Source organism: Mustela lutreola, chromosome 4 (genome assembly GCF_030435805.1).
Source record: "Mustela lutreola isolate mMusLut2 chromosome 4, mMusLut2.pri, whole genome shotgun sequence".
Taxonomy (NCBI): Eukaryota; Metazoa; Chordata; class Mammalia; order Carnivora; family Mustelidae; genus Mustela; species Mustela lutreola.
In genome coordinates, this window is record NC_081293.1 from 28,283,695 (window position 1) to 28,297,836 (window position 14,142).

Below are 14,142 nucleotides of genomic sequence, written 5' to 3' on the forward strand. Positions count from 1 at the left end.
TTAGAAAGCAGCAGCTTCTTGAGAAGGCTCAGTGGAATTCTATGCCTGAGGTTGCCATATGCACTTGGTTTTTCCAGATTGTCTGAGTATCAGTTGCTTTGTTTTCAGGTTCCCTGGCACATAGTCACTTAGCAGAGCTGATACTTGCAAAGTGTAGTCATGGTGTTTTCCCTGACACAGCCACATACTTTCATTCATTCATTCATTCATTCATTCAGAGGACATGTATGAGTCCTTGCTCAATGTAAAGGATACAAAAAATATATATAAGATACGATTCATGACCTTGGCAGCTACAGTCTAGTCGGGAAGACACTAGGTCATCACACTGCATTGTGATGATTGCTGTGATTCAGTAAACTCTGGGGTAGGGGTGAGGAGCCTGGGGGAGGGTCCCTACTCTATGATCTTGGGACAATCAGGCAGGAGAGGCATTCCAGAGCCACCAAGGTGAGATGTAGTAAGGTTAGAAGTGGCACTGCCAGATGGAAAGAAATGGAAGCAAGTGAGGGGGCAGGGTGGATTGAGCAGAGAGCTGAAAGCCAAAAGCCAAGGCCAGTGGGGTGGGGAGGGACAGATCATGAAGGACCTTTGAACCATATCACAGAGTCTGGACTTTATTATCCTGGGAAGAACAAGGAGGCATTGAAGGGTTCTACTCAGGGAGTGGCAGGATTAGATTAAGAATGATCACCCGGGCTATAGCCTTAAGAGCTGGCTGCAGCAGGAGCAAGACTGAGTCAGTGAGAAGCCTGCTGAGGTGGCAGCCTGAACCTGGGCAGGGCAACATGACAGGGAAACAAATCAGTCATTTTCAGTGAATCAAAAGGAAGATTATCTGGGGTGAGCCTGACCTAATCAGATGAGCCCTTTACAAACAGTTTCTCTGGCTGCCTTGGGAGGAAGAAAGCCAACGGCTAGCTTGTGAACTGCCGATGGGGAGGAGCATCCCCTAGAAGCTGAGAATGCACCCAGACAACAGCTAGCAAGAAAATGGGGATCATAGCCCTACACCACAAGGAAATGAGTTGTGCCAATAATCTGAAGGAGCTTGGGCCAACACCTGAGGGCAGCCTTGTGAGACCAGAGCAGAGGATCCAGCCAAACCATGCCCAAACTTCTGCAACATAGTACATTTGTGCAGTTCTGAGTCTCTGATTTGTTGTGCAGTGAGAAATAGGCAGTTATGCAGCAATAGATTTGTTATGCAGTAACAAAAAAAGGAATATATAAACTATTTCATTTTTTTCCTGTAAATTAGGTTGGATATTAATAGTTAAAACACAAATAACCAGTTGTAGTCATTGTACTGGGAGGTAGGACTGCCATGATCCCATCTCGAGTGAATGTGTAAAGCACAAAACAGGAAAAAACAAAACATTCTTTTTAAAGAAGAGGGCTGCTATAGTCAACTTGACCCAGGAGGTGACTGTGACATTTTCTCTCTCTAAAGGGACAGGTCTCTAACAGCAAGGACTTTAGGTTTTGGATAACTGTAGTGTCTTGCCTTGAATAACTCCCATTATTTGTACTTGCTTCTCCCAAGACTGGGAACATGCACCATTGACAAAAAAACTAAAACAAGAGAGAAGGTAAAGGGTGTCCAGAGACTTTACAGACAGGATCGTTCTTCAAATGAGGGCTCTTCTCCTTTTCCCAAAGGTTTGAAAATCAATAAACAATGTGCAAGATCCCAGGCTCTTCCATTCACTCCAGGACACTTTGAAGGAAAACCAAGAGGAGGAGCCCTCGTAAATAGCCAAACAGTTTGAAATATGATTCTAAAACGCTTAGAACCCAATACAATAGTGTCCAGTTTTCATCTGTTAGAGATCCAGGATAGCAATTAGTGTATTGATCTAGTCATCTGACGAACGTTGGGTCCCATTTATCAAGCAGACCCTGTGTTAAGAGTAGTGGAAGCAGTGGGTGAACCAGAGAGATGGGGTTCGTCCCTTTTTTGGAGTTGGAGGGATGTGGAGGAAGAGACAACAAAACAAGTTAATAAGCACATAAAAAGAATTAGTGTCTGAGAAAAGTGCTGAGAGAGGAAATGCCAGGGGTGGGGGACTATCTGAGATAGGACAGTTACGGACAACTTCTTTGAAGAAGTGATGTGTAAGGGATAAGAAAAAGGAAGGCTTACAGAGAACAGGAATAAAAGTTTTAGGCAGAAGAGACTGGCTGGTCCTAGCTGCATCTCTTTCTAAGGATGTGTGTGTGTGTGTGTGTGTGTGTGTGTGTTTAGCTTCCCCATCTATGATCTAACTTGCTAGAAGCCTAACCCAGCATAGGTCCAAGACACAGGATAGTGTCCAAACCACACTGAGTATAGTCATAAGTGAACCAAAAAGATTCACTTTTTCCATGGCCACAGGGAACATCCCAGCCCGAACCAGCCATCTCAAAAACAAGGATCAAGAAAGTGGGACAGCCGCATGGCTTGGCACAAATCTGCTGTCAGACATCAAAGTTCATGTGTCCAGAATGTCCTCTTCACATATGTGGTACTATGATTTGTCTAAGACACATGTTTCCAGCACACACCAGGCACAACACTATAATGCCCACCTCTGTTCTGGAATATTACTTCATTTCTACTTTAACACTAAACTCATTCTGGCTATTAAACCATGAGTAAACATTCCCCCTGGGCAAATGCCTAAGCAAACATCAATTCTGTCTCTCCTCCCAAAAGTTAAATTCCACTTTTTATTTTTTCCCTCACTTTTTCTTATTCTTCCCCTCACTGAATGTATTGCCCTACTCTCCTTCCCCTCATGGATCTTTCCTTCATTCTCTTCCCCTCCCACCATTCCCCGCATGCCTTCACCCTCATCCCATCAAGTCCTTGGTCCAAGAGGGATATAGCAGCACTCATAAGGGGGGGGGGGGCTGGAGCCATTACAGAACAGGTGACAATCGTCGAGGAGAAGCCCTCGGGTGGGCTTTTTTTCTGCTGATATGCTGCTTCCCATTGCACAGTCCCAAGGAAGAGAACAACAAAATCATCACTTGGATCCATGCCTACCCCTCCACCCCCCAGGAAGAGGGACGAAAGACCTCTTTGCCTTGCTTTTAGAGAGTCCCATGTGGGGCCTTTGGAATGAAGAGTCCTTCCTGGGCATTAGATCAAAGAAGTCAAGTGAGTTTCCCTAATGCCTTCTGGACTCAGATGAAGTATAAATAAACTAAGAAAGGACCACAATTTTTATTGTATATCCAAATATTGTATTTTACAGGCTGTAGTTTATAACAGACTTCTATTTCATGGGCTGATAAAAAACATTTTTAAGTGGAGGGTGCTAAGGATGGAGGTTTGAGTCCTCCCCAGAATGCAAATTCTGAATTTGAAGCCATAATATGATGGCATTTGGAGATGGAGCCTGTGGGAGAGAACCAGGTCATGAGAGAGGGGCCCCCATGAATCGTGGGATTCATGTCCTTATGCGCAGAGGAAGGAGCTACCTTTTCTCTCTCTCTCTGCCCTGTGAGCCTACAACAAGAAGAAGGCCATTTACAAGCCAGGAAGCAAGTTCTCACCGGAATCAGCCAGGCTGACACGCTGATGGCAGACTTCCCAACCTCCAAAACTGGGAGAAATAAGCGTTTGTTGTTTAAGCCTATGGTAATTTGTTATAGCAGCTGTAGCAGACCAAGACGAAGGATATAGATAAAGGGCCCACTAACGTTCCCGTTTTCTATTAAGGACAATTGGAAAAATACAATTGCTATCTGTTATTGCCATTGATTTGTAAATGCTTTAATGCCAAAAATTAGGTAAGATATAATGTCAGGATAAAGGAGCTTATAAATCAAGTTATTTTTCTCACTTTGCTAGGGAACAGTAAATGTTTTGTCTTGGGCTGGCATTTGTGAACCAGTAGTTTATTTATTATTAAAGATTTTATATACTTATTTGTCAGAGAGAGAGAGAAAGCTCACAAGCAGGGGGAGCAGCAGGCAGAGGGAGAAGCAGGCTCCCCGCTGAGCAGGGAGCCAGATGCAGGACTCAATCGTGGGATCCTCACCTGAGCCAAAGGCAGGTGAACCACTGGCTGAACCACTCAGGCATCCCTGGACCAGTAGTTGAAAGATGGGACATTAGTGACTCAAATAACTAAATGTATAAGAGGAGTTTTCAGGCACGTCTGGATCCAGGTGCCGTAGGACTCTTTCTCCATTTCTTGATTTCATTATCTTCAGTGGTGATTTCATTCTCACATGGGCTTTCCCCATGAGGGGACCAGATGTCCATCAACAGCTTCAAGCTTGTATTTTACCAGCCTAGCAATGAACTATTGATTCTTGGGCCTGACTCGCAATAGCACAAATTGGGTTATGTGCCTGTCTCTGAAACTATCTTAATGACTCTAATTGGTCAGTCTGGGATCATATGCCCAACTCCTGGAAGGCAGAAGGGGGGCTAAGGGTGATTTATAGTATAGTTGACCCTTGAATACCATGGGGGGATCAGGGTGCCAACCCCCCTGCCCTGTGCAGCTGAAAATCGTGTATAACTTTTGACTTCCCAAAAGCTTAACTGCTAATAACCTACTGTTGACCAGAAGCCTTACCAATGAAATAGTTGCATTATGACATAGTAGCCATAAATAGTCAACACGTTTCATATGTTATATATACTGCATCCTCACAATAAAATAAACCAGAGAGAAGAAAACATTATTAAGAAAATCACAAGGAAGGGGTACCGAGTAGCTCGGTCAGTTAAGCGTCTGCCTTCACCTCAAGTCATGATCTCAGAGTCCTAAAATTGAGCCCTGCATCCGGCTCCCAAGGAGCCCGCTTCTCTCTATCCCTTTGCTCCTTCCCTGGCTTGTGCTCTCTCTCACCCATTCTCTCTTATAAATAAAATCTTAAAGAAAAATAAAAAGAAAACCATAAGGAAGAGAAAATACATTTATAGTATTCCACTGTATTTATTGGAAAAAATCTGCATATAAGTGGACCCATGCAGTTCAAGTCCATGTCCTTCAAGTGTCAACCATATAGGAGAGTTGGTTCCTATTTTTTTTTAATAAAAAAACTTTCAAATAAAGAAGAATCAATGATCATAGACAAAAACAAAAGAACATGGCAATGTTATTAAATTCAAGAACAATTTTAATTTTACAATGACTCTTCAGTCAAGTGAATTCAATCATTCAACAAACATTTATTAAGTACACCTCTGTGCCAGGCACTCTGATAGGCAATAAGGATAGAATGACAAATTTGTAGTCCCTGCCTTCAACGAACTCACCATCTGTGAGGAAAGGGAGAGAATGATACTTTTTATGATAGTGTGTAAGCAATTGAAGGTCAGTCCCATCAAAGGTCAAAGAATCATAATCCCCCTTGTCATTCAGTCCTATTTTGGCTAATGCAGGCCTGACTTAGTACCATATGAAATCAGATGTCTCCTGACATCTCCTGTGAAACACTGTACACTAATTCAAACATAATTGTCATACAGGAGGTGGAGGTATGGGGGAATGTGAACTTGACCACAGTACAACAAGAAACAGCAATGTGGTCCAGCTGCTTAAACAGGCAATGCATTCCCAGACTGTGCTAGAAAAAGCACAGCATTACATCAAAAGAGCATAGCCCCACCAGGCCCCACAGGGGTCAGGCTTCCTCTGGAGTGTGGTATATAGTTCCTGGCACATATTCAGGAAAGACATTGAAGGTCATGACATCACTAAGCCTCATGGACTCACTAGGATAAAATATTGCCAAGGGAAGACAAATATGGCTAATTCAAAGCAAAGTTTTGAAATCAGTTGAGGGGGAGCCTACATTGCACAATGGAAAGACTTTGGTACTGACAGATGCTGGTTTGAATCCTAGCTTTGTCCTCTACAAGCTCTGTTTTCTTGGGCAAATCAGGTATTCCCAAGGTGTGGGTAAAGAATTATGCGTAGTACTCAAGATGTTTTTCAGGATAACTCAGGTGGTTCAGGAGTGGATTTTAGGTTATGCTCTGACCCAATAATCACTTGGCAAAAATCACTTAGTGAAAAAGTTGTTCTCTTATCAATTTCTTTAGATCCTTCTGAATATGTCAAGCAGAAAGTTTCTGTTTGGTGTTAACTTTCTAACACTGGCTAGTTTCATTTTTTTAATGAATTATTTTTATTAACATATAATGTATTATTTGCCCCAAGGGTACAGGTCTGTGAATCGTCAGGCTTACACACTTCACAGCACTCACCATATCACATACCCTCCCCAATTTTTTTTAACAAACGCAGAGTAGACCTCACACTCAGAATTAGAATTTACTAACAGTTTTATTTCCACAATTACCTTCTATGAATTACAGTCTATACTGGCTTTGTATTTATGGGAGTGGCACACAGTTTCTCTTAAAAAACAAAGTGATGGCTCCGTAGCTCAGGGGTTAGAGCACTGGTCTCGTAAAAAACAAAGTGAGTAAATTTAAATAAAAACATTAAACAAAAAAATAGCAAGGTAGTATGCCATTTCATCAAGAATGTGATGATGGTTTTTTGAGAGTACCAGATTACAGCAAAAAGTGGCACAGGAACGACTGAAGTGTGGGAAGTGTGGGAAGTGTGGGAAGCTCTAGGCAAGCGAGGGACTCAACCTAGCAGAGCCTCAGGGCCTCATTTACAAGCTAAGGATTACAATAACTTCCTGGCTGGATTATTGTCATGATACCTGCTAGGAAAAAACAACCAATATTATTTGGAAAAGGAAAAGATAAGCTTGTTTATCTTGCTTCATTAATGCAGACAACCAGGAAAAGAAAAGAAAGATGATTTATAAATTTATAAAATACATTGGGGCGCCTGGGTGGGTCAGTGGGTTAAAGCCTCTGCCTTCGGCTCAGGTCATGATCCTGGGGTCCTGGGATCGAGCCCCACGTTGGGCTTTCTGCTCCACGGAGAGTCTGCTTCCTTCCTCCTTTCTGTCTCTGCCTGCCTCTCTGCCTACTTGTGATCTCTTTCCTGTGTCAAGTAAATAAATAAAATCTTTTAAAAAATTTATAAAACACTTTGTAAAAATTGATTCTATTCAAATGAATCTATTTTTCAGGTGATAAATATTTTTCCAACCAATGGAAGGGAAAAAAAATATATGGTAGGCTCTTAACTGAAGGCCAGGTCTCAATAAACATTTACTATAAAATTGTTTTCATGGGGCACCTCAGTGGCTCAGGCGGTTAAGTGTCTGACTCTTGATTTCTGCTCAGGTCATGATCTCAGGGTTGTGAGATGGAGCCCTGTCAGGCGTCACACTTAGCTGCTTGAGATTCTCTCTTTCCCCCTCTCTGTGCCCTTCCTCCCTGCTCTCTCTCTCTAAAGTAAATCTTTAAAAAAAAGAAAGAAAGTAAAATAGTCTTCATTTTTTCAGCTTCCCTTTTCCTTCCACTCTCTCCTTCCACATCCCCAGATACCTTCTCTCTTGTCTTCTCATGAAAATAGTAAAAAATAGAATATCACTTAGATATATAAAAGAATGAATTTTTTTCCCCCAAAGTATTACCTCAACTAAGCACTTGCATTTTAAGGTAGATTTGTTTACCTATTTGATTTTTACTTCTAATTATGAAGGATTCTTTATTCCTCATTAAACCAAATTCAAGCTAGCCTAAATAGGAAGAGAAGGAGCCTATAGGAAACACTGTATCCATATATAAGAAGAGCCTTAAAGATACACATGATAGGGTCTTTTCTTAGAACTCAGAAATTTCCTTACAAGGTCTTTCTCTTCCACAAAGAACAAACCAGGGGTTGGCTTTCCTCTTACCCTCTAGGGTCTATGCCTAAATGGAACCAAATGGCCTCTGAGGTCTTCTTACAGGAATTGACCTGGTCCTAGTACTAGACAGATGCCTTCTCCCCAGAATCAACCTGATTCCTCCTCTAAGAGAGCATACCTCCCCAGCCCTCCCTTGCTCCATCCAACCTGAGTCCTCTCCTTTCTGTCCTGGGGCATTCTGTCATCATTTTGATGAAAGATTAATAATATTTCCAAGTGATGTTTCTTCCTTCTCTGACATCATGGAATGCAGAGCTATAGATATGGTATATCTATACAATGAAATATTATGCAGCCATCAAAAAACCCCAGGATTTTGCCATTTGCAATGACATGGATGGAACCAGAGGCTATTATGCTAAGCAAAATAAGTCAATCAGAGAAAGACAATAATCATATGATCTCACCGATAGGAATTTGAGAAACAAGACAGAGGATCATAGGGGAAGGGAGAGAAAAATGAAATAAGATGAAACCAAGGAGGGAGACAAACCATAAGACACTCTTAATCTCAGGAAACAAACTGAGTAGAGGAGGGTGGGAGGGTTGGGGTGGCTGAATGATGGACACTGGGGAGGGTATGTGCTATGGTGAGCGCTGTGAATTGTGTAAGACTGATGAATCACAGACCAGTACCCCTGAAACAAATGATACATTAAATGTTAATTTTTTTAAATTGCAGTTTAAATAGTAAAAAAAAAAATGCAGCTCTATGCCTTCTATATTATCTCATGAAGACATTAAAACACATTTTTGATGTGGGAAACAAAAGCAGAAGAAAAATTACTAAATTTCCTTACTACTTACAACCCACTGACAAGTCCTTGAAATAAGCAGGGTGACATTCCTCTAGGAACTCAGCTGCCTTGATGTTAATACTTTGCTAAAGGCAAAAGCCAATCTTAACCCAATCCCCAGGATCCTGTAAGTCTACTTTAACATATAAAAATGTCTTTGGGGCAACTGGGTGACTCAGTCAGTTGAGCATCTGCCTTCAGCTCAGGTCATGATCTCGGGGTCCTGGGATCGAGCCGTGTGTTCAGTGGGGAGCCTGCTTCTCCCTCTCCTACTGCCTTCTGCTTCCCCTGCTTGTGCTACCTCCTACCCCTTCTCTCTGTCAAATAAAATCTTTTTTAAAAAAATTTCTTTGGAACCTTCATCTTTACCCCCCCAAGATACATATTGACAATCATCCTCCAAGCATATGACCCACTGATAGACATCTGAAGAGCCTCATGACTGAGTTTTTAGTAAACAGTAATAGCTAGCCCCTTCAGGATCCTGGAAACCTTGTTTCCAAAATACCTGCCAGTCTTCTGCTACCTCTAACCCCCTCCCAGCTTGAAAGTATATAATGGGGTCACTTCCCATGCCCCCAGTGCAGCTTCTCTTTCTGCCCACGGGTCCTGTCCCTGTGCTTGAATAGAATCACATTTTTGTACCAAAGACATCTCAGGAATTCTTTCTTGGCTGTTGGCTCAGGACCTCACCAACGTTAAAAAACTACATCATCTTTAATAACAAATAGGAATATGTTATTTTATCTGCACTTTTTCTTTTTCAGTGCTGGTCCCCTGGCTATTCTAAGATGAACAGATGACTTGCACCGCGAGCAAGGCCAACTTAGTTTCAGCAGCTTGCTGCTTTCACAGCTTGCCATCACTAGCAACAGCTTGTGGCTGTGACGTGACACATTCCAGAAGGAAGCCAGGGGGAGTTGGCTTTGATTTGGGGCCAAACCATGCCAAACTGTTAGTGATATCATCCATCATAGCAGTAGCAGACAATTTAGAGGCTGTATGTCCTGACAGGTTTAGGTTCAGACATGAGAGACCAAAAAATGACACATGCCCTGCCCCGCCCCACTGCTCGTGCTCCCTCTCTCAAATAAATCTTTTAAAAAGTTCAGGTTGATTTGAGTGTAAAGACATTCAAAATTATCTTCTTTTTAACATGAAATGCCTGGGGCACCTGGGTGGTGCAGTTGGTTGGGCTTCCAGTTCCTCGTTTCAGCTCAGGTGGTGATCTGGGGTCCTGGGATCCAGTCCCTGGGGGGACCCTGGGCTCCATGCTCCCCATAGAGTCTACATCGGACTCTGCCTTTCCCTCTGCCCATGCACTCTTTTTCTCTCTGGAATAAATAAATCTTTAAAACAACAACACAACGAAATGCTTAAGGGGCGCCTGGGTGGCTTAGCTGGTAAGGCGACCTACTCTTGGATTCCAGTTGGGTCATGATCTTGGTGGTGAAATCAAGGCCCTCCTGGGGCTCGCCCTCTGGCCCAGTCTGCTCAAGGCTCTCTCTCTCTCCCTCTCCATGCCTTGCTGTCCCTCCCTCCCCCCCGGCATTCTCTCTCTCTCAAACAAATAAATAGATAAATAAATAAAATATTTAAAATGAAATGCTCAAGTTCTATTTAATGCTGATTTCATATGACATACTTGACCCTGTCCAAGAAACATTAAAAAGTATATGCAGAAAACACAAAATTGTGGTTAAGGAAATAGTAACAGTGTTTTCAAAAATAAGGGCCATAAGTTTGCAATGTTAATGACTTATTCTTAAGAAGAGAAGTCCCTATTTTACAGACAAATGAAGTATTTGTTAACAATTTCGACAAAACCCAGAGTATCGATATTTTACCAGAGAGTTTTCTGCCCACACTGTTGACATGCAGCAAAAAGGAGGAGGGGAATCGTAGGGCTGTTCCTCAAAAACTGAAACCTAGAATTACCACGTGATCCAGCAATTCTATTTCTGGATGTATACGGAGAGAACCGAAGGCCGGGTTTCAAACACATTTTTGTATGTACGTCCATGTTCACAGCAGCATGACTCACGGCAGTCAAAGAGTAGAGGCAAACCTTGGATGGAACAAGTCCCCTGACACAGGAATGCATGAACAGAAGGCTCTATCATACAACGGATACTACTATGCTAAGGGAGTCCCAAAAGGACAGATAGAAGATTCCACTAATAGGAGGGATCTGGAGTAGTCAGATTCATGGAGACAGAAAGTGGAATGGAGGTTGCCCGTGGCCTGGTGGAGAGAAATGAGGAGTTAGTGTCTGATGAATACGATTTGGGTCTGGGGAGATGAAAAAGCTGTGGGATTGGGTGGTAGTGATGATCGGCCAACCGTGTGAATGTACTTAATGCTACAGAATCGTTCACTTAAAAATGGTTAAAATGCCGAAGTTTTAGCTTACGTAACGTATATTTCACCACAAGGGAAGGAGAAGGGAAATCCCATGAACATTTCTGAAATAGAGGTTGCTCTGTGATGGACACACAGGGAGAGACTTGTTGAATTTCTTCGCCATCGCCTGGGTAGCTCCCAGAAACGTGAGGCGCACGAACTCAGACAACACGCCGGCAGAGTGACTCTGTGGCCTTGAAGACGCAAAGGGAATCCTGCGAGGATTCACGGGCAAGTTGAAAGCCTTCTCTCAGCCCTGACCGGTTCTCGCATTCTGTTGTTCGTCACTTTTAAATTCTCAGAGCTGTCCCGAGAGACTCTCCTCAGGGAAAAATGGGACGGACCGGAGCGGACGCCAACTCTGCCTGCTGTGAGGAAAACTGCCTCGGGCGGGGGAGGGGGAGGCCCGCACCGCAGGCAGGAACCCAGCGGGCCTTCGCTCAGAGGAATTTCGCCTTTTTTCTAGGCTGGAAGGCCGTGTGGGGCCGGGGACTCGCACTGAGCCCAGGCGGCACGCAGGGCCCAACGACCGGCGAGCGGCGGGCGCCGGGCCCTGGGACCCGTGCCTCAGTTTCCCCGGCCAGAGGCCCTCCGAGCGCCGCCCCCTCTGACTCCGCGGGGCGGGCGGGCCGCCAGGGGGCGCGAGCGCGGGGCGGGCGCCCGGAGGTGGGCGCGCGGGGACCGAGGATCCCCCGGGCCGCGCGGCCGCGAGAGGCGGAAGCCTGGGCGGGAGGCGGGAGGCGGGGCGGCCGCGCTGAGTCACACCGGATCGGCCCGCCCGCCGCTTCCAGGGGCGGAGGTGACAGCGGCCCGGGACGGGCGGCCGCAGCTGCCCGCCGCGCCGAGGGACCGCTGGGCGGCGGAGAGCAGGTCAGGGGCCGGGCAGGGAGCTCGGGTCGCGGACCCGGTGCGGCGGGCTGAGGGGACCCGCGCCCAGAGGGACGCGCCGCGCGGCCGGGCCTGCGCCACCCTTGCCCCGCGGCGGCCGCTGCCCCGGCCGGGAGCCCCCGGGTGGGGGACGGGGAAGGAGGTGCAGAGCGCCGGCCCTCCTCGCAGCCCGGGTCAGGTCCGGCCGTGTGAGGTCCCCGCCGGGGCGGGGGGAGAGGCTGGGCGGCCGGCAGTCGGGGGGACGCGGATGTGGGCTTTTGAGACGGTGTCAAGCCCCGGGCTCTTTTCACTGCACCGCCCTGCCACTCGGGCAACGAGGCGGAATCTGAGAGCTGGAAAAGAATTCAGCACGAGCCCAGCCCCCCTGTTTTACAGATGAAGAAATATTCTGGCTTGCTCAAAGTCACATCCAGGCGGTCTCGGAGTTGGTGATTCTGTGTCAGGGAGGCAGGGAGGGATGATTTCCGAAGCAAGACTAAGTAAGACCAGTTGGGCTAGAGATGCAGGTTTGGTTATGCTGGACTTTTGCTGTCACTCACGGACCCCCGCATTCCTGCCACAGGTATTGATGTCCACCAGGCATCAGTTTCTCCAAGCACTTAACCACGAGGAGGGTGACGGTGCCGTCCTTTGCATAAAGGAATACTGGGGTTACGAACTGCCCAGGTCTGCGGCAGATCAGGCGCTGTGGAGACCTCTTGGGGTGTAGAGTTAATTTTTTAAATGCAGAAAAAACCCCACTTTAAATGCAGTCTCATTATCCTTTATTGTCTCTCATTTATGCAATGATGAAGGGCCCTCGCACCGTTATTCTGTTATATTGGTAACTTGCCTATTTTACAGTAATACGCACAGCTTATGTTGGAAGACTTTCTTTTCCTAATTAGTGATGCTGTGATACGTGGCAAGCCAGTGGTAGGCTAAATGTTTAGGGTCTGAGCCTAGTTAAACTCTGATTGTTTGCAAAGGGGAGTTCCAGGGGGAGAGTGGGACTGATTAATTCCTGGTCTTATTTGGCATTTGGCAGACTAAAAAGTACCTGACCACATACAGGTGTGCTTTCTTAGTGCCGCATTTATTACCCATCAGAAATAGATTCCAGGTGATAAGCAAGTTAGTTTATCCCTCAGCACCTGTTTTTCTCTAAATTATTGAATTAAAGGATCTCCAGCCCCCTGGGAACTCCTGATTTTTCCATGTTAATTTGAAACATATGTCACTCATTGTGGCAAAAATTTTAATAAAACAAGTCACCTTATCAGCGTTGGCCTAACATAAGTGTGGAAGCGATTTTTCAAATTACTTCAGTGTTAAATTCACTTAAATTCAGAGATTGGAATGGATTGCTTTGTGAGGATAGCTAAAATCTGACTTGGGAATGGGATGTGTGGGCTGCACAGATAACTTCTGCAATAAGCTGAGAACATTCTGCCTCAGGAAATGTGATAAGATATCTTTTATATAGGAGGCATATTGTGTGTGTATTTGGCTGAGATAGAATAAGAATTGTTACAGTCTGTCCAAATATGTGCAAGTTATTTATTTTGTCTTGCGGCCCCAAAGCAGAGCATTTTCCCACTTCTGGTTTCTTCTGGAGCTTTCCGAGTGGCCCTTTTTCCTGCAGAGACCCTTTCCCGTTCCTCTTTCATTCACATTGCATTTCAGAGCCTCCTGCAAGCACTAATCGCTGATCGAGCTTTACGCTGCTTCGAATATGACAAATCCCAATTCTTGAGTCACTACTTATGAACTCCTAAGGGTGGGTGTTCATTTTTAGAACATAGTGCGAGAATCCAGGAGGCTCTGGCTCTGAAAAAGGGTTAAGTGGACTGTGCTTAGATTTTTATCTTTGGTGTTACTTGAAGGCTGCAGTATGGGAAGGCTCCCCGGCCAGCAAACTCACTTATCTCTGCCTCAGAAGGAAATCCTTTCTGCAGAATGCCTGGGGAATCTTCAAGTGTGTTATTGTTCTCAACCCTCCCACTTTACAGTGTTGGGCTAAAATAAGCAAAAAGCTGTTTTTCAAATTTCAGATACTTCAGTGATTTTTGTTGTAGATACTTGTTATATTGGAATTTTTTAAATGATAGGAGCAACTACAATAGAATGCAAATGGAGACTTGCAAAGCTATTGCCAGGTATAAGACTTGAATCATTTTCTAGGTTTATTATTGTTTCTGAAGTCAGTGTATTACCTACAGAATAGCATTGTTACAGGCTTATCTGCTCTGAAATTCTCAGCTCTGCTGGGTTTTTAGCTAAA

The 14,142-nt window shown here is 44.8% G+C and overlaps 1 protein-coding gene across 1 annotated transcript in view; it reads left to right on the forward strand.

The window, feature by feature from the left end:
- The first annotated feature begins 11,768 nt into the window (after nt 1–11,768).
- DNMBP (dynamin binding protein) overlaps nt 11,769–14,142 on the forward strand; it is a 104,212-nt gene continuing 101,838 nt past the window's right edge. Inside the window, exon 1 of the mRNA XM_059169219.1 lies at nt 11,769–11,861. The gene's annotated coding sequence lies outside the window, so the exon portion shown is untranslated. The remainder of the gene's footprint in view (nt 11,862–14,142) is intronic.